The 20,116-nt window shown below is 45.8% G+C and overlaps 1 long non-coding RNA gene across 15 annotated transcripts in view; it reads right to left on the bottom strand.

Annotated features, from left to right (window-relative positions):
- LOC120097736 (uncharacterized) overlaps positions 1-19,519 on the bottom strand; it is a 41,163-nt gene extending 21,644 nt beyond the window's left edge. For 2 of the 15 annotated variants that reach the window (XR_010059201.1, XR_010059209.1), the window contains exons 1-2: positions 18,806-19,519; positions 4,781-18,685 (exon numbers count right to left, since the gene is read on the bottom strand). This is a non-coding gene — a long non-coding RNA (uncharacterized LOC120097736). The remainder of the gene's footprint in view (positions 1-4,780; positions 18,686-18,805) is intronic. The other 13 variants (XR_010059205.1, XR_005495386.2, XR_010059204.1 and 10 more) reach the window with 11 other exon arrangements.
- Between the last annotated feature and the right edge of the window lie 597 nt (positions 19,520-20,116).

The raw sequence follows: 20,116 nt of genomic DNA, 5'->3' as shown, positions 1-20,116 counted from the left end.
TCAGAGAGAGTCTGCTAAGTTCATGTGGAAGGCCACAGATCAGATCCCAAACACAAAAACAAAATGAAAAGACTAACAATGTTTCAATAATTGCAAAGGAGATCAACAGAAGGAATGCTGGTCTTTGATCTTGAATTGCCAAGCATCAGTGTCAGCCCAGCTAGGAAGGTCTGAGGTAGAATAATAAACTCGGTGCTGTTCACTCAGACTTTTCCTTAACCAGCGCAGTGAGTGGAGGTGCTTTCCCACGTTTTGAGTGGCCTGGGTTTAAAAGAAACTTTAATGAGAAATGAATAAGAGAGATGATGGAGAAGGGTGGTCTTTCTGATAGGCAGGAGTTAAGACAGAAGCAGCTCAGCCAGTGCCAGAAAGAGGCTGGCCGTGCCTGCCAGTGTGTTTTAATGCACCAGAGAAGGTGTTAGGTAAGCTTGGATGAAGATGGTCAGATATTTGAACTTCACTGAGTAGAAGAGTTACACTGTGTGCTTTTTATTACACATGAAAAAGCCTCAAACAAACCCTAAGAGGCCAAGGGGAATGATTCTAGCTAAGAAGCCAGCTAATATTATAAATAAAGTTATTTTCAAATCCAATCAGTTCAATAAAAAGAAGAAGAAGAAATGGGAAGAAGTTGTGTGTGGTGGCCAACACCTTTAGTCCCAGCACTCGGGAGGTAGAGGCAGGCAGGTCTCTGAGTTCCAGGTCAGCCCGATCTACAGAGCAACTTCTAGAACAACTAGGGTACACAGTGCTGGGGGGGGGTGTGAAAATAGGAACAAAAGCATTTAAGACAGAAGACAGAAGCAGAATGGTAGGTTTAGATGTAACTATATTCCAATCACATTACATGTCAATAATCTAAAGACCTCATCAAGCAAAGCTTGAGGGGGTGGGGAGGTTAGAAAAATGGCTCAGAGCTTGAGGACAATGGCTGCTCCTCTGAGGGCCCGGATTCAATATGCAGCACCCACATGGCAGCTCACATCTGTAACTCCAGTTCCAAGGGATCATGGTACCAGGCATACGTGTGGTGCACATGACTGTGGATACAGCCAAAATATCCATAAACAGAAAATAAATAAATCTCAAAAAAAAAAACCAGAAATTGAGATAACACAAATCAATCAAAACAGAGATGATTAGACTAGATCACAAAGCATGATCACTATGCACTACAATAAGAAATGCTGGGTGGGGCCTGGAGAGACGGCTCCATAGCTAAGCGCACAGCTGCTCTTCCAGAGGACCACAGTTCCACCCCAAGCAACCACGTGGCAGCTCATGGCCATCTGCAATTCCAGTTCTAAGCAATCTGATGCCCTCTTCTGACCTCTGTGGGCACCGTGGATGCGTGTGGAGCACAATATGCAGGCAAAACACTCAACCAAGTAAGAATATCTTTAAAATTTTTTGAAGAAATGGCATTTTAATAAAAAGATACACAAAATCAATCAAAATTAAAATGAAAACAAGACTCTCCTCACTAACAATTAGAGAAAGAAAACCAAAGAATATATGTTGATATAAGACAAAGTATGTTACAGAGCAAGCAATTTCATGATGAATTAAAATGCGAAGTCGTAGCAATATAGTGATTAATTAATTAGAATACTCAATCCTTTGTTGTGACCAACACTGGAAACAATTCAAATCCATCAGCTAAAATGAGCAGCACTGACGGAGGCTCCCAGAAACGGGAAATGCAAATCAAAACAACCCTGAGATTTCACCTCACACCAGTGAGAATGGCTAAGATCAAAAAACTCAGGTGACAGCAGATGCTGGCGAGGATGCGGAGAAAGAGGAACACTCCTCCATTGTTGGTGGGATTGCAGACTGGTACAACCATTCTGGAAATCAGTCTGGAGGTTCCTCAGAAAATTGGACATTGAACTGCCTGAGGATCCAGCTATACCTCTCTTGGGCATATACCCAAAAGATGCCCCAACATATAAAAAAGTCACGTGCTCCACTATGTTCATAGCAGCCTTATTTATAATAGCCAGAAGCTGGAAAGAACCCAGATGCCCTTCAACAGAGGAATGGATACAGAAAATGTGGTACATCTACACAATGGAATATTACTCAGCTGTCAAAAACAATGACCTTATGAAATTCATAGGCAAATGGTTGGAACTGGAAAATATCATCCTGAGTGAGGTAACCCAATCACAGAAAGACATACATGGTATGCACTCATTGATAAGTGGCTATTAGCCCAAATGCTTGAATTACCCTAGATGCCTAGAACCAATGAAACTCAAGACGGATGATCAAAATGTGAATGCTTCACTCCTTCTTTAAAAGGGGAACAAGAATACCCTTGGCAGGGAATAGAGAGGCAAAGATTAAAACAGACACAGAAGGAACACCCATTCAGAGCTTGCCCCACATGTGGCCCATGCATATACAGCCATCCAATTAGACAAGATGGATGAAGCAAAGAAGTGCAGGCCAGCAGGAGCCGGATGTAGATCTCTCCTGAGAGACACAGCCAGAATACAGCAAACACAGAGGCGAATGCCAGCAGCAAACCACTGAATTGAGAATAGGACCCCCGTTGAAGGAATCAGAGAAAGAACTGGAAGAGCTTGAAGGGGCTCGAGACCCCATATGTACAACAATGCCAAGCAACCAGAGCTTCCAGGGACTAAGCCACTACCTAAAGACTATACATGGACTGACCCTGGACTCTGACCTCATAGGTAGCAATGAATATCCTAGTAAGAGCACCAGTGGAAGGGGAAGCCCTGGGTCCTGCTAAGACTGAACCCCCAGTGAACTAGATTGTTGGGGGGAGGGCGACAAGGGGGGGAGGATGGGGAGGGGAACACCCATAACGAAGGGGAGGGAGGAGGGGGATGTTTGCCCAGAAACCGGGAAAGGGAATAACACTGGAAATGTATATAAGAAATACTCAAGTTAATTAAAAAAAAAAAATGAGCAGCACTTCAATAGTAGGGTTGGGAGAAAACATTCTACTTGTTTGTTTTGTTTGTTTGTTTGTTTATGGAGGCTCTGCATTGAGAGTGATGGGTAAGGACAGAAAACTAGATGTCTTCTCCCAGGTGCTTCTCTTTACTCCTCAGAGAGAAAAGGTGTACAAGGATGTTTCGGGAAGGGAAGGAACAGAGCTGACCTTTTACTTCGGCTGTAACTGGTTTTCTCATGGGGCACGTGAACTGGTCCAGCCATCTCACCACACCAGGCCCTGCCCTGTTTTTTTTGTTTGTTTGTTTGTTTTTTGGTTTTGTTTTTGTTTTGTTTTTGTTTTTGTTGTTGTTGTTTTAATCTTTTTTAATCTTTTTTTTTACACTCCAGATTTTATTCCCCTTCTGCTTCACCCTCCACGTGTTCTACATCCTAAACCTCCTCCCTGTCCCCTGTCTCCACAAGGATGTCCCCAGACCCCCTCTCATCCTTCACCCCACCAGCCCTCTAAACTTCCTGGGGCCTCCAGTCTCTGGAGGGTCAGGTGCATCTTCTCTGACTGAACCCAGACCAGGGAGTCCTCTGCTGTATATGGGTTGGGGTCTCATCTCAGCTGGTGCATGCTGCCTGGTTGGTGATTGGGTGTCTGAGAGATCGCAGGGGTCCAGGTTAATTGAGACTGCTGGTCCTCCTGCAGGGTTGCCCTCCTCTTCAGCTTCCTTCAGCTTTTCCCTAATTCAACCATCAATTCTGCTATGCCTTCCTCGCCATAATGGACTGGGATCTCTATACGAAGGGACAGAACAAACTTTCTCTCCCGTAAGACATTCCTATGGGGTATTTTGTGTCAGAGATACAAAAATGGCAAAAATCCCCTGCCACCAATACTATCTTAAAGTTTATACTGAATCCCGGCATGGCACACATCCACTGAATGACCTCATACATCTGAGCTCCAGAGAGCTTCAGCGCCTCCATCGAGAATAGCTATGGTAATTTTGACCTCATAGAGAATTAGAGATAATCTGTGTATAATTTATTGCCTAGGAACCTGAGCTCACTTAATAATAGATACCATCATTGTGATTAGTGATATTTACTGATTATACGTGCCATATAGATACATGACAAACCAACCAACAAAATAAACACGAAGCTATACTTGTGTTTTTAAATTAACTTCCAGTAGCAGAGAATTAATAAAAATAATTAAATCAGCATTTTCCCTCAATGTACCTGTCATAACTCAGAGCATCTAGGTCTGTGTTTCTTTCCAAGACTACAAGTACTTCAATTGCAAGGCCTGTGGGCACAGGGCCGGGTGCAGAGGGTAGTAGGTAAATTCTCAACTGCCCTGCCCCTGTACCCCTGTACTGCAGGAGCTTCCTCAGGGCTTGCAATGGTCTGATTATGTCTCCACCTTGACATGCTCAAAGGGTTCTGAGTTTTTACCCAGTACTAATGGGCCTTTAGCATGTAACACTGATTTCTCCTCTTCCTGCAAAGACTCTCCCTGGCAGCACTGTAAAAAAGGCACAATGCCAGGTGCCAGAAATCCCCCATCCAACCACCCAGCCTGAAGCAGGGCTGAACCATAATGTATCCCAAAACTCACCCTGCCATCTCAAATGTGTTTTTAAAAAGCCAAAGGTCTTTCCTGTGAATAACCTGTCTTGTATTTGAGCTTCAATATCATCTCCCTCTAAAGGAATTGGGGAAGTTAAAATGAGAGTTATTAGCTGGCGAATGAGGATGAAGAGGGGCTGACCTAGCAGGACAAGCGCGTGGGTTATTCAGCTGGCCCAAAATAATAAAAACTAAAGTTTATGAAGACAGAAAATATTCTTACCCCAAACGCCAAGCATGGTCATCTGTGTCTGTAATTCCAGTACGTGGGTGACTGAGGAAAAAGATTCCACTCAGTCCAGCCTGTACAGTAAGACCATGAAAGAGCGTACCCCTAAACGGGGGACGTGTCTCTCGCTCCAATCGTGGGATGGGGTGCCCCCAGGAATCACGAGTAGCCATCTTGATGTAACAGCAGGAGGTAGCTTTATTAACGAGATCCCGGGTCTTAGCGGGATCCCGGGTCGACACGTATCTCACACAGGAGACAGAGGAATCGACCCCGAGCCTCTTCAGGCAGGGGTTTATATAGGAGAAGCCAGGGGGTTTCACGTGGTTATCAGCAAGGGAAATGGGTACAAGGTCTCATCTGCAAGCAGTACGTGCAGGCTGGGGTGTTCTCAATATAGGAGAACGTCTTATCTTTATCTGTAGAGCAGGGAGTCATCCGTCCGTCCGGATGGCCCCCGACTCAGAGGAGATGGTGGCTGCCGGTCCCTGGAACAATCCCTCGACCTTGCTTTTGGGCTTGGCCGGGCACATCTCAGGCCAGCTCTGTCCTGCCCCCTTATCTGCTGTTCTTTTATAGTTTTTATGAAGTTTTTATTTTAACTCTTCAGCTCCAAATGGTCCGGCAAGCCCTATAGTCTCCCTTAGGTAGTCCGGACCTTGTTTATGACTAACTTTTTGAAATTTAACTCTTCAACCACATCTCAGAATCCTAACAAAAATTCCCTTACCCAGCAGCAACTTCCATAGTCCAAAGAAAAGCTAGGGGGCTGGCTTCATTGCCCTAAGGAAGCTTTGCATGCCCATCGCTTAGCGGCCTCCGCTATGACCAAATCTAGAGCCAAGGTCCTACCTAAGATCTGTGGTCCAACTAGAATACACAGAGAACCTCCATTGCCTTATGGAGGTGATAGCAAGTCACTGAGTATTCATGCACTTCCATAAAAGGGGCATCTGTACTGGAAGACGCTAGGCAAGGCTCCTGAAGGAGAAGTGAGTTCCCTCCAAGTGGAACTGGAGAGCAGGCTGCGGCCTGGGGGAACATGAGTCTGGGAACGATGTGTGAGAGAAGAACACAGGGCCACCAGTCTCCCTGGGAATAGAACGAGCTACAGGGCAGAGCAAGACCATGTGCTTTCTTCCATGTGCTCCTCAGCTTCCTGTGCACAGCCCTTAGAGCTCAAGGACTTAGAGTGGGGTCTCAGAAGCACAGAACAGTGACACCCTAATCCTGCTGAGGAACTGGGTTGGTCTGCCCAGCTCTACAACCACGTGCCTCTAGAGTGCACTTAGCAGAATGGCGTGGTTGGTTTTCTAATTCTGACGCATGGGCCATACAAACTCGAGCATTTCAAAACCAAGTGGCTATGCTAACTGCTTAAACAAGCGCACTTATATTTCTTTCTGTTTTTGTTTTTCTAGACAGGGTTTTTCTGTGTAGCCCTGGCTGTTTTAGAACTTGCTCCGTAGGCCAGAACTCTGTACCTTCAAACTCTATCTCAGAGTGCTGGGATTAAAGGTGTGCACCACCACCACCCAGCTAACTTTTTTTTTTTTTTTTTTTTGGCTGAAAGTCAAAACCAAGATGTGAGCAGGTTAGGTGTTGAATGTTCCCCTGAGATCCAAGTGTCAAAGGTACGTTCCCCAGAACAGTACAACCAGAAGGTTCTAGAAGCCTTAGCACACCCACTGGAGGCCCAAACCAACAATCTTGCTGATCTTGAACTGGATCCACCAAAATTCAGGGACAAAATAAACCTTTTGTATTTGTAAATTCATTATCTCGGGTAGTTTGGTATAGTAGTAGAAAGCTGACTGATGCAGTCTCATTCTGAGGTCCTGAGGGGTAAGATTGCACAGGACTTTCAGGCAGAGTTGGAATAGACTCAATCCAGCCTATAACAGGGACTTTCAGAACTTTTATGAGTGTTCAGTAGGGTCAAGCCACAGAGACCATAGTCTCTCTACCAAATATTCTCCACCCACATCTAATCAGGTAATGTTGTTAGCATTTTAGAGAAGGGGAAACCCGAGGAATGCTTTGGCTAAGCCTGAAACCAGACCCCTGCTGCCAGGGCCCACAACTTTCTGCCTTTTTTTCCTTGTTTGTTACCAAGAAATGTGTAAACTATTAAATAAAAAGAGAAAATCCCACATACCATAGCTTATTTTAAAAGATTCAGGGGCTAATGTACACCCGCTGGATGGCTTGACATGTTTCAAACATGAGTTTGGTCCCCGTGACCTACGTGGTGGAAAGAAAGAACTGATTCCTGAAAGTTGTCCTCTGACCTTCAAATGCATATTCACGAATAAACACAAATGCAATTTCAAACTAAATTGAGATCCTCGGAGTTTTGGGGACCTGATTTACTCCCTAATAATGGTTGGTCTTAGTCACTGCTTTGCCAAAAGAGATCTTCAAAGTTTTAAACTCTACTTCCAAAGCGTGGAAAGCCATGAAACAACTCTAGGGAGGTAAGGGCTGGACTAGGCGTAAAAGGTATGGGCAGAAGGCACCCAATTTAAATTAAAGCAGCTCTCTGACCGGTGCGACAGATAACCTGTATTCGTTTTCTACATTTTCCAAATGTGCTATAGTGAGCATGGAGACACGATGACCTGTGAAAACCACGATGGGAACAATAAATGTCATAAGAGAAAAATTAAAGCATGCCCATCGGGGCAGCCGCTGCAGCTCATTGCTTCCACGGGTTCTGAAGACTTCCTGCATGTGCACTGGGGAGGGAAAACAAAGGCAGACAGACTGACGAAATCTATTGCAAACAACATCCTGACTGAGAAAAGCGACAAAGGGGGCACCTCCCTGAAAACAACCCAACGTGGCCATTCAAATAGTAAAAATGACGCAGGAGCAGTTTCCGGAGCCAGGGAAAACAGCAAACCCTAAAGAGGAAGCCTGCCGGGCCCAGAGTCCCCAGGGGCTCTGTGGCTATTCTCTATGCCAACACCCCCCAGGGGCCCAGAGAGTTCATTCTTCCCACCCCAGGTGCAGGGTCAGCCCCGGCCCAGGTGCCCTGGTACAACTTGGCGGTGGTCAGCCCCCACAGCCCAGCAGCCCAGGAGGCCATGCCAAGTTTTTCTTGCAGGGAGCAAGGTCGCACTTGGACGAAGACCCACTGCCGGCCTGGGTCGTAGCTGGGCATGTGTCCCACCACTAGCCACCTGCTTCCTCCAGGCCTGCCAGAGAGACCTACACAATGGGCTGGACCCATGTCAGATTGTTAGGAAAAGAAAATTACTCTTTGTGGACCGAGAGATCGGGACAGGATGTCTATAGCTGTTTAAAGAAAAGCCGGTCTACAACTCAGGCCTTCCCCAAGCACTTCCGAAATTTTGTGCAGCCTGTCCAGCTCTTTAAATATCCAAACCCAGGATAAATGCGCATACAGTGCTTCCCCCTGCCACTCCCCGTCAACAACCAGGGGCTCCCAGGCTGCCTGCTGAGTCAGTCTCACTCAAAATGAGAAAGTCTGCGGAGGGCCTGGAGATGACAAGCCAGGAAACCAGCAGATGACCAACACGGAAGGCTCCCCCGGGTGCAGACTGGCTGGTGCCGCACCCCAGGACACTGCCCAGCTATCTCACCTCTCCCGGGGTTCCTGAACCCCACCATTGGTGGTCTCTGCCTGCACGGTTCTTCCACCAAGGGGCTGTCCCACAGTGAAGTGGGATTGCTCTGAGCTGTGGAAAGCACCATTAAGGCATTCTTTTTAGAGAGTTTGGGACTTTTGCCTTCCTAAGCTATATTCATGGTTTGTTTCTATTTTAATTTATCATGAGCGGTATTCACCTGCAAAAGTTACATGAAAGACCTTGTATAAGTAAAATAAATAATTAAGAGCTTTAAAAATCGTTATTTTAAAAATCGTGTGTGTGTGTGTGTGTGTGTGTGTGTGTGTGTGTGTGTGTGTGTGTGTGTGTGTGCATTGCACAGAGCAAATGCAGAGGTCACAGGACAAGGGTAGGATTCTGTCCCTCTTACCATGTCGATCCCAGGGATTGAATTCAGATCACCAGTAAAGGTTAGCACGTTTACTGCTGAGCTATCCTGCTGGCCCCCAAATAGGTTTCTGTGCTGTGGTAGCTGAGGGCTGGCAGTCTTCTACCAGCCCTTAGGTTGTGAAGCAGATATAAGCACAAGTGATCTACTGACAGGGTCCTGAAGCTCCCTCACCCAGGTCTTCCTCCACCCACACCCACAACCACCTGCCCTGGACTCAGGGTCCCAGGTAGGGATTGGCAGAACACTAAATGTGACCAGAGATAATTAACAAAATGTGCAGCCAGGACAACCCAACCCATGAGTTCTGTTATTCGTCCATCACGGTTCATAGAGCACTGGCTACTGGATCTTTAATCTTGTGTCCCCCAAACGAACTTGCTCCCCAGCATGGGGCCACCAGGGGCTTCTGGGAACTGTAAGTGAAGCCAGGCAGGAGGCTGGTGATGCACTCCTGAAGGGAACTGTGGGACTATGTGTGTCCTAGACATGGAGTAAATGTAGTCCCACTTCTCACTTGCTTTGCTGCCCTGCTCAAAACTATGGGAGCAGCCAACTGTGTACAGAACCCTCCAGAACTACGAGGCCAGGTAAACCTCTTCCTTTCATATTTCTCTTGATTACTTGTCTCACTGCTGTGACCGGGCAGAAGCAAAGAAGGACTGACTTTGGCTGTCAGGTGGCTCTTCTACTGTGGTGAGGAAGGCATGGTAGGACAACCCCACAGTGGCGGGAGTGTGCACTGAGGCTTGTTCACATAGTAGGTCAACAAGCATAGTGTTCTAACCTGAACTGAGAGGCCAATAAAACCGCAAAGTCTACCTCCAGTGGTCTGCTTCTGCCAGGGCCACTGCACGCTCAGCCAACCTCTCAAAATAGCACCACCCACTGGAGACCATGTGGTCAAGCATGGGCACCCACAGGGACCATTCACATTCAAACCACGGCAAAGTAGATTTTCCCAGGGACCTGTTAGGGCAGGCAGAGCTGAGTGTCAGACAGCAGTCATCACAGCGGGTGCACGTAGAAAAATACCTCATGGCTCTATCCTTTTGGGGGTCTTGGGTTCCATGACAAGAAAACTCAAAAAATAAACACTGGTATCATTTTTCTCTAAGTCACAATAAAGATCTATCCTCTCTTGGCTAGGATCTGCCGAGAGAAGCTAGACGGGTGGTGTGGCATGGAGAAGAAGCTGCTTCAGGCTGAAACCGTGTTCGAAGGTTGCAGGGGCTGGCCCTGTACAACCCCAGAAAGTGTCTGTGGGGCACCACCTGGAACTGGCCTGCAGTCACTCCACCAGACAGCACAGGTGGTAATCTTGGCCACCTAGCCATGGGAAGAAGCATGAGATTGAGGAGAGGGGAGGCAGAGCCTGGGATACTACATGCCCTCAGAAGGCCGTGGGATTCCACTTTGCCCACAGGAAGCAATCACTAGGGCCTTCGAGCGGGCAGACACCAGTGGGGATAACATTAGGGAACTGGACCTATGACAGCGACAGTGGAAGGTGTGACAAAAACTACTGCTGCAATGACCATGGGCCTGCTGCAAGTGGAAAGAGTGTGTGTGGATGACAGACAAAGCAAGACATTAGAATATCACAGGAGGAGGGTGGTGAGATGGCTCGGTGGTTATGAACACTTCCTGTTCAATCAGAACAGGCTTCAGATCCTAACGCTCATGTTCAACAGTTCACTAACACCTGTGACTCCACTCTAACAGATCTGATGCCCTTTGCTGGCCTACACACACACTCACACACATGCACACACTCACACATACTCACACACATACAAATATAATTTTTATTAAAAATCTTAAGGAAGGCAGGTGCATTTGATTGACAGTAGATGACATTGGATGGACACTGGATGACAAGAGTGGAGGCGGCCCGAGGCACCAGCAGACCTAGGCCTGGAAAAGTCGCAGGAATCTTTGTACGCTGAGGGGAAGCTGAGGCCTCCTGAACCGGCAGTGGAGCAGGCAGGAAGTGTGATTTTGGTTTAGATGGCTTGAGACAATCGTTTTCAGGTACCAGCCCTACCCTGAGCAAAGCCCGTCGGAGGTGGGGCTTCATGGAGGCTTAGATCACTAAGCTTTGCCCTGGAAGGGAGTCCTACACTTTTGAGCTTTGTGTCAAAATCCTCGTTTTGGTGTCGTGATGGTCTAGACCAGGGGAAAGAGGATTGGTCCCAGAACACTATGTGCCTTCTGTCTGCCTTTCTTTTTCCTTCTCTCCCACCCAGGAAACATGGGACTCTCATATGAGAGCAAGCTAAAAATAAGACTTCCTTGTGCTGCATACCAACCTCAGTGAGAAGGAGAGCAAGAAAGGGGAACCCACACACACCCCCCACACCCTACCATCAGCCTCGTGTTTTCCAGCTAAGTTGTGCCTGTCAGAACAAACACCACCGGAAATAATCACAGTTGCTTGGTACTTGGAATATTATTATCTGAACAGTTGGTGGATACGAACTGTTTTTAAAACAGGCTATCAAGATAAACCCAAAAAGAACATCTGTGGGGCTGCGGGCTGTGAGTCTGAGTCGGCCAAGGAAGGAAGCCACAAAGCTGTCAGTGGCCCCCTGGGTGTCTTCCCAGGCAAGGGGATGTCCCAACCACTATCTGGGCTAGATGGGGGTTGGGGTGGCACAGAACTTGAGTGACAGTAAGGTCTCGTTTGTAGACAAACTCTGAGAAAGATACGGAAATCCAGCTTTGAAAAGCTATGATGTGAAGAAGGGACTCTCAACAGTAGGAGGCCCAGTCTGGAGTGAAGGCATCGGGCATCATCATCACTGATGATTCTCAAAATGCATCAACCACAGGCCTGCCTTCCTTCCCTGTTCAGCACATTAGCGAGGGTGCTGGGGTTTGTAGCCTCTCCATTTGGCTTAACTTACTGCACTCTTTAAAAACTTCCCTGAGTGTGAGAGTAACATGTGTTTGTTGTTCAAATACTTGCATGAGGCCAAGGGGAGCCAACAGATCATCCCGAAAGCAAAGGAGAGACAGCGGAGCCATGTGGAGGGCTCTACCATGGGGCCTGGGAAGGGGAGCTTAACCCTACTCATTCCTTCCGGCTCCTTGACCTGAAGCAGCTTTCAAAACAAATTCCTCAGAGGAGCCTTCCAGGGGGGTTGTTTGTGTCTTTGTGTGTGGCAGAAAGGATTTCTACATGCAGTGGCTTCCTCCCCTCTGCTCCACCTTCCTTATCCCCTAAATAAACTTAGAAACCAGCTCCTTCCCTCTTCTTGATCAATTAACTCTTTTTATCTCACAATCCAAACAGTGTGCTTGTTATTACTAAAACTGATCAGAGAACATGACCAAGGTGGTGAAGCTAAGAGGATTTCCAAATATACCCCCACTTCATTATCCTACGCCTCAAACCTGCCCTCCCATTCTTAAATCCTGGGGTAAAATTAGTCTGTACACAAAAGCCCTATACATCTGGGTAGACAAGAAGCAATTTGCAAAGGAAAAATAATGCTATTTTTCAAGAAACAAATAAGAAATGACCTTGCTTCCCCCACTTTCCCATCTCTCGATGAATTAAAATTCTCCCATTTCTCCAAATAGGCTGCTGCTTACTGTTTGATAATCACATGCAACATATTTTGATTATACTCATCCCCTTCCCCTAACTCCTATCAGATCACCTCTCACCTCCCCATTGCTGGGACATTACTGGTCCAGCCACTGGTTTCCTGGGGCTGTTAGCCCTGGGGCATGCTGGATCTCAGTTGAGCTCATCCATCTACCTAGCTGAGTGCTCCATCCACAAACCAAGTCCTCTTTTCCTGCCTACCCACAGTTTGCTTGTTCTCTCTCTCTCTCTCTCTCTCTCTCTCTCTCTCTCTCTCTCTCTCTCACACACACACACACACACTACACATCCATACACTATACACACATACCACATACACATAGCATACATACACTACATTCACATACCACACACACCACACACACATACATTACACACACACATACCACAGACACACACACACAGTACACATACCACACACACACCACACATACACATGCAAACACACACATATCACACACACACATGTACAAACACCACAGACATGTATGCACACCCTATATCATACCGCACACACATGTACACAAACACACATACTACATATGCAGTACACACACACATATATATATATACCACATATACTATACACATACATACACTATACACCACACACACACACTATGCATACTACACACATACACACACACCACTCATATCACACATACATACAGACACACACACCACATACACCACATACCACATATACCACACACACACACATACACACACCACACACTACACACATATACATACACACCACTTATACCACACATACATACAGACACAAACACATACCACATGTGTGTGCACATATAACACATACATGACATAAACACATGCCACATACCACACATGTGTGCACATATAACACATACATGACATAAACACATGCCACATACCACACACACACAACATATACCATACACACGCAACACATACTCACAAATACATACCACACACACCATATACACTACATACATATACATACACACCACTCATACCACACATACATATAGACACAAACACACACCACACATGTGAGTGCATATACAACACACACACACATACACACATTATCTATATGCAGGTGAGGGCTGACCCAAGTTAAGACAAGGCCTGTGATTGGGCAGTGAAAAACTAAGGAGGGCACAGAGTTATGAAGAGAGGAGGGATGGGGAGAAGAGAAGAGGAACCAAGATGGAGGCAGAGAAGGACGACCCAGATCCGTGTGGCCTTAAATGGCCACAGGTAGTTATGAATATTTCTTAAGGGATGGATTTTTATAGGACAATTTATCTTATATTGGTAGATGATTTATATCATTATCAATTGGTTGTGAGTTTATTGTGTGGACGTTTTGTGGGATGAGAGTTTAAGATAGAAATCTGATTACTAAATTACAAGCTCATTGAGTCTTGATTTTAACGGGTTGCTGGGAGTCGATACTGTAACAATTTGGGGGCGGATGCTGGGAGTGTGAGCAGAGATCGGTGGCAGAGAGCCAGAGTGGCCGCCACAGGGACCAGAGAATAGCTAGAGGTAGTGTGGCCTGGTGCCCTGGAACCAGTCACCGCTGAGATGAATATACCCTGCTAGTGCCATATGGCTCGATGATACCGGCTAGCAAGGGTTTGTGGTTACTTTTTAATATTTACTGCAACAAGTGGTGAACCAATGTGTTAGGCAAGAATCTACTAAAAATTTAAGATTATCAGCCTGAGAAAATTTTATTTTTCTAATTCAAAAAGGTGGTGCCACCAAGGTGAGTCACGTGGACCCCAGCGTGGGAACCATGAAACAAAGGAACAGAGGGGGAGTCACTGACTCTCAGTCCCCTGCTGTGAAAAGAAACAGGCAGCTCTAGGTCAAAGGGCCAAGAGTGTGGCCTAATTCAAAGGCTGGTTTATTTGCTTTTAGAATAGATTTATATACAGAGTTTGTCGGAGTCACGTGGGGAATTTCACCCACGATTCGGAACTAAGGTAGAAAAAAATAAAAGTCTGTAGCACCAGGCAGAGTGCAAACAGATGTATATTATAGAAGTTGTTGATGAGTATTATAGCTGTTAATGAATAAAAGTCTGAGGCTCCAGGGAGAGAGGTTAACAGATAGATGGTATGTTTTGGCCTGCAGGATACTCAGATTCTCTCTAATGTGGGATCCACAGGAATTTTGGGTTGATTTCCTGACATGACAGATTAGAGAAGCCTAAACAGGCTCCTACAGTATTGTTTAGTTTACTTCATTTATTTTAAATTGTTTTAATTTTCAAAATGGGTATGATTTTAAGTTTTGTGATAATATTTTTTCTCTGGGAGAGAGTGCAAGATACAAGCTTTTCTGGTGGCCAACTAAAGGACATGCTATTTTGGGAAAAGGTTTTGTCTTTGTGTTTTTAAAAAGGGTGATTAGGCTCTGGACACCTTACAGAATTATGTGGATCAGATTTGATAAAGGGAGACCTCCTGAAGAACTAGATTCAAAAGAATTACAACAACAACAACAACATTTCACCCTAACCAGTCTGTATAACCTACAGAGACTAATACAATCCATACAGATATCTTGATGATACTAAAGTTTGTTTTGAGATTTATGTGTACAGCTTTGGTGAGGCTCATTGTCAGTCATCGCCCCAATTCCCTGAACTCCGGGAGGCTGAAGGTGGTTATTCTAAGGTTGTCTTTCTGGAGAATTTAGAAATGGCCATAATTTAACAGGGAGGAATTAGCTAAGATTGAGTTTGCAGCCATAATCTCATTTGGTAGAAAACCTTATATTTGTTACTAAGCTGAAGTTATAATCTTTTACATTAGTACAGAATTTATTTGGTACAAGTTTAAGGTTTTCATTAGTATGAATTTCATATTGATTTAAAATTGAGATTAATATTGTTACCCTCATATAGGTACTGTGCCTAACACATTTAAGAATACAAGGCCTAGGACCCAGTCCTTTAACTGATATTAAAAAACTAATCTGAGATGATTAAACATAGGAATTAAGGGCCAGATAACAAACTCATGGCTATGACTTTACTGTTAGGGTGTTTTCAAGATAATTTATTAAGAGTAGTTAATGGACAACAGTCCAGATTACTTTACATAGATAGTTTTCAAAAATGTCAGAAATCCACAAAATGTGACATTTAATGTTTATTATTCTTTTGTTGTTGAGACACATCTGCTCCTAGCAGCTCCCCTTTTATGGATTCAAAGAAGAAATTGAGTGTCTCTACCTCCAGGTGAGGTAACACATTGTGGCTAGGCAGCCACTGGGCAGAAATTGCCTATTTCCTTTACAGAAAAGGACACACTTGCAGAATAGTCAACTGATAACATCTGCCAAGTCAGAATAATCGGTCCTTCAAAATTCTGTGTTACAAAGGTCTGTCAGATGGTACTGGGCCAGAAGGCGGAAGACTGATGCTCTTATATGTTGCTAACAGGGGACTGTACTGCTAGACAGTTGTCTCTTCAACTTGTCTCAGTTCGGGAAGCTGTGCTAGACTTCCTATATTTTCAGATAGTATTGTCACTTTCAGATTTCTGATGGGGTTGAAGACTAGTTATGGTCTCATAGCCCACCCAGGCTGTTTAACATACATGTTTAATTAGATAGTTTTCAGATAGTATACAAGCTAGCCAAGACATAACATATAGATTTAAGCTAAAATATATAACAAAATGTTCTATTTTATTGACAAAAATGACAGCCTGGGTGTTAGGTACGTTTTATACTTTGTAAATTACAAAATGACAATAGTTGTGCTCAGCTTATATTTGAGAGAAAAGTTCCTTTTGTAATTAGACAGAAAGGTAGAAGTATAGATTATTGTCTATATGCAGGTGAGGACTGGCGCAAGCTAAGACAAGGCCTGTGATTGGGCAGTGAAAAACTAAGGAGGGCACAGAGTTATGAAGAGAGGAGGGATGGGGAGGAGAAGAGAAGAAGAACCAAGGTGGAGGCAGAGAAGGACGACCCAGATCCGTGTGGCCTTAAATGGCCAAGGTAGTTATGAATACTTCTTAAGGGATGGATTTTTATAGGACAATTTGTCTTATCTAGGTGAGCAGTTCATCTATTGGCTCTGAGTTTATTATATGGGTGTTTTGTGGGGTGTAAATTTACTGAGATAAATTTCTGAGATAAATCTGATTGTTAAGTTACAAGCTTTGGAGTTTTGATTTAGTTGGGCTGGTGTGGGTTGTGACAGTGACTGCAGGTTGCTTGCAGGGAATGTGAGCAGAGTCCGCAACAGGAAGCTGCTGGGCCCTCTAGAGTCTTGATTTTACTGGGTTGCTGGGAATGTGAGCAGAGATCGGTGGCAGAGAGCCAGAGTGGCGGCCACTGCTAAGACCAGAGAATAGCTAGAAGTAGTGTGGCCTGGTGCCCTAGAACCAGTCACCGCTGAGATGAATATACCCTGCTAGTGCCATATGTTTCAACGACGCTGGCTGGCAAGGGTTTGTGGTTATTTTTAATAGTTACCGCAACACACATGACATACACACATGCCACATACTGCACACAGGAACACACCATACACACCCTCACAAATATATACCACACATACACACACACAACACACACACCATACACATACAACACATACTCACAAATACATACCACACATGTATACACACAACACACACATATGCACCATATCCACAAACACACACAAACATTCTCCACATACCATACTATATACACACCATACACATACACACACACTTATACATATGCACCACACATACAAACATATGCAAATATATACCACACATACTGTATATACATACCACACACAACACACCACATACACACTCTACTCATACCACACACACAATACCATATACACCACATCACACACTACACACGTACCACACAGAGACACAAACACACACTCCACAGACACACACCACACATACACATACCCACACCACATCACACACCACACAGCAGTGACGGCTCAGCCTCCCCATCTCCCTCCTTCATTCAGTCTTAGATCCTCACAGCCACCTCCTGACTGGTCCTTCCCCCTCTTCCTAAAGAGAATGCAGGATGCAGTCTTCAAAGTCCATGTCCAGTGCTGGCACCATGGCAGAGACCTGTGACCCTAGCGTTCTGGAGGCAGAGGCAGGAAGATCACAAGGTACCCCTCAGCCTAGGCTGCACAGTGAGACTCTGTTCCAAAATAAACAGAACACGAGTATAATATTTCATCCTGTAACTCTTGCGTACCTCAAGGCCTTAAAATGGTATTTTGGGCTTTCTTCGGCCAACCACACTTTCAGCTTCCAACATAATGTTATGTTTCCTACGACAGGGGTCTTGCTACATAACCCATGATGGGGTGGAACTCCCGGCCTCTTACCTCAGTCTCTTGGGTGTTGGGAATATGGGTTTGTCTCAGGACACCCTGCCCAGTCTTACTTTGAAAACTTTGTCTTAGGCTCCTCCCAAGTCACACTCACATGCATAAGCACAGGTGCACACACATGCACACACACTCTAACTACACTTGTCTTTCTTTGTGCTGTAGCTATCTACAGAGCTCTGGTATAGCACCAGACCCCATCCATGTCTTAGTCACCCCACACACACTGCACACTTGCTCCTAGATCCCCTCTACTGGGAATACCTTCTTTCCTTTCAGGCTGGAAGTTTTCCTTTCTCCTCACGACCTGATACAACACTATCTGAATCCCACTTCCCTGAGTGTATGCCCAGGTGTATGTCTTCCACAGCCATTCTGTGGAGATGGCAGCTTCCACAGGTGGGAACTACTGTGATCCCAAGCCATTATGGGGTCCAGTGTGCTGGTGAATGACTGGGTGACTCCAGGCTAACCGTCCCTCTTAGAGAAGCCGAAGCCCAAGAGCCACCAAACAATGCAAGGCCAGAAATGTGGTCGACCTTTAGTTCAGTTGGGTGGTGTTCCCAGGAAAACAGGAGCTCCTGAAACTCACGGCTGAAGGGAATCTGGGTTCCCTTCTAACCTAATCTTTCTCACACTCAGTCTAAGGGAAGGAAAAAGAGTCAGGCTCCCCGAGCCTGTCCCTGCCCCACCCTCTAAGACCATACTGTTTGTCCCCTGTCTGCCATACCTTGACATGGGAGCAGGCAGTAACTAAACCTCTCTTTGTCTCTAACCAAACTGAAGCGGAAAAAAGTATAGTGAATCCTCACTTCCGGTGTATGTAGGGGGCGGGGCATCTACCCTTCTTCCTCTGGTGGGAACACTTGCAGGTCAGAGATTCCTGAAAAAAATACAACACAGAACCACAGAAGCAGTTCTATTTCTTAGAATATTGCAGCGTGGCTTAGAAAGTTTTTTCCCCCTTCCTCCCGTTTAAAGAGCCAAGTATTTGGGAAATTACCTCACAGAGCCAGGCACCCAACACCAAGTGAGAGCCATCTGTACAGATAAAACAGGAGCTTTGTGGAGCAGCAGCGAGCTGTGTGGCTCATTCAGTCTCAGAGGGGCACTGTATTCCGGGTTTCTCTTTTTTTCTTTAACACAGAAGAAGCCTCAGTCAGCGTAGGAAACAGGAAGGAACCCGTTGTTTTAAATAGCAGACAGCAGAGAATTGACCCATTATGGTTTGTTCATTCAGAGAGTGGCGGTCAGAAGGCAGCCTGGAAGGCCCCCGCATTCCCCAGATGCAGGTCAAGGGGCACACCAGGGTTTTCTGAGCCTGGAAGAATCCAGCTCAGGCTCTTTCAAAGGGAAGGGGTGAAGTCCTGGTTTATCTTACTAAACCCTTTTACAGCAGCACTGTCTTTTTAAAGAGATAAAAATAAAAGCTTAGGAGACTCAGAATACCTGGAAGTCACAAAGCATCCTGTTTCCGCTCCTGCCTGACTCACTGGCAGCCGGGTTGCTGCTTCCAGCCTCCCTGCTTGTCTTGGCAATGGCCTGTTTTCACTTTTCTGGGGTCTAGAGAATTTGGCCCACGGGTGTGTCTGCTGAGACAGAGGGTCCCAACACAAAGGCAATTGTATCCAGGAAAAAGAAGAAAGGCCAGCTCCCCCACCCCTACCCACTGTGGCAGCAGGGGTGGGGGGACTGAGCCCAAGGGTTAATCTGTCCCAAATCCATCATTGTGACAGCCAAGCTCACAAATTAGTGCTGCCTGAGGCTATCCTGACCTTGCCATTTAATTTTTTGAAGGTGTTTTGAATGGCATCTAGTATTCAGATTGGAGCCCAGATGTCATGATGGAAAGACCCAGTGAGACTGAGGACAGGCCCAGGTGTGCTGCTGCTCACCTAGCCCTCTGTGCCCCTGTCATCTCTGTTAACACCAACCCAGGGACACCAATAAATGAACCTGTGTGGCTCTGAACTGTCTCATGGAAGGCGCTGCTGTTGTGAGCCCTCACTGTCACATTTACACTCCACCCTCACCAAGATGGCCACGGTCCCCGCTCCAGAAAACAGTTAAGGGATCAGCCTGGGTGATCTTCCATAGCTCTTGCAGTCACATGGTCTCTTCCTCTCAAGTCCTTGTGGGAACCACCCCTGTCACCAAGAGGAGCAAGTGAACCACCTAAGTCTGAATCCAGGTGCTAGCAAGGCCCTGGTGTCTCATGGCTGCTGCATCTACAGCACGAAAGGTTCTTTCCGAGGCTTCTGTGGATGCAGGGGACCCTGGAGAGATGCACGTTGGAGGAGCCTCCCCAGTGTTC

This window comes from Rattus norvegicus, chromosome 17 (assembly GCF_036323735.1).
Source record: "Rattus norvegicus strain BN/NHsdMcwi chromosome 17, GRCr8, whole genome shotgun sequence".
NCBI lineage: Eukaryota > Metazoa > Chordata > Mammalia > Rodentia > Muridae > Rattus > Rattus norvegicus.
This window is presented reverse-complemented; position numbering and strand designations above follow the sequence as displayed.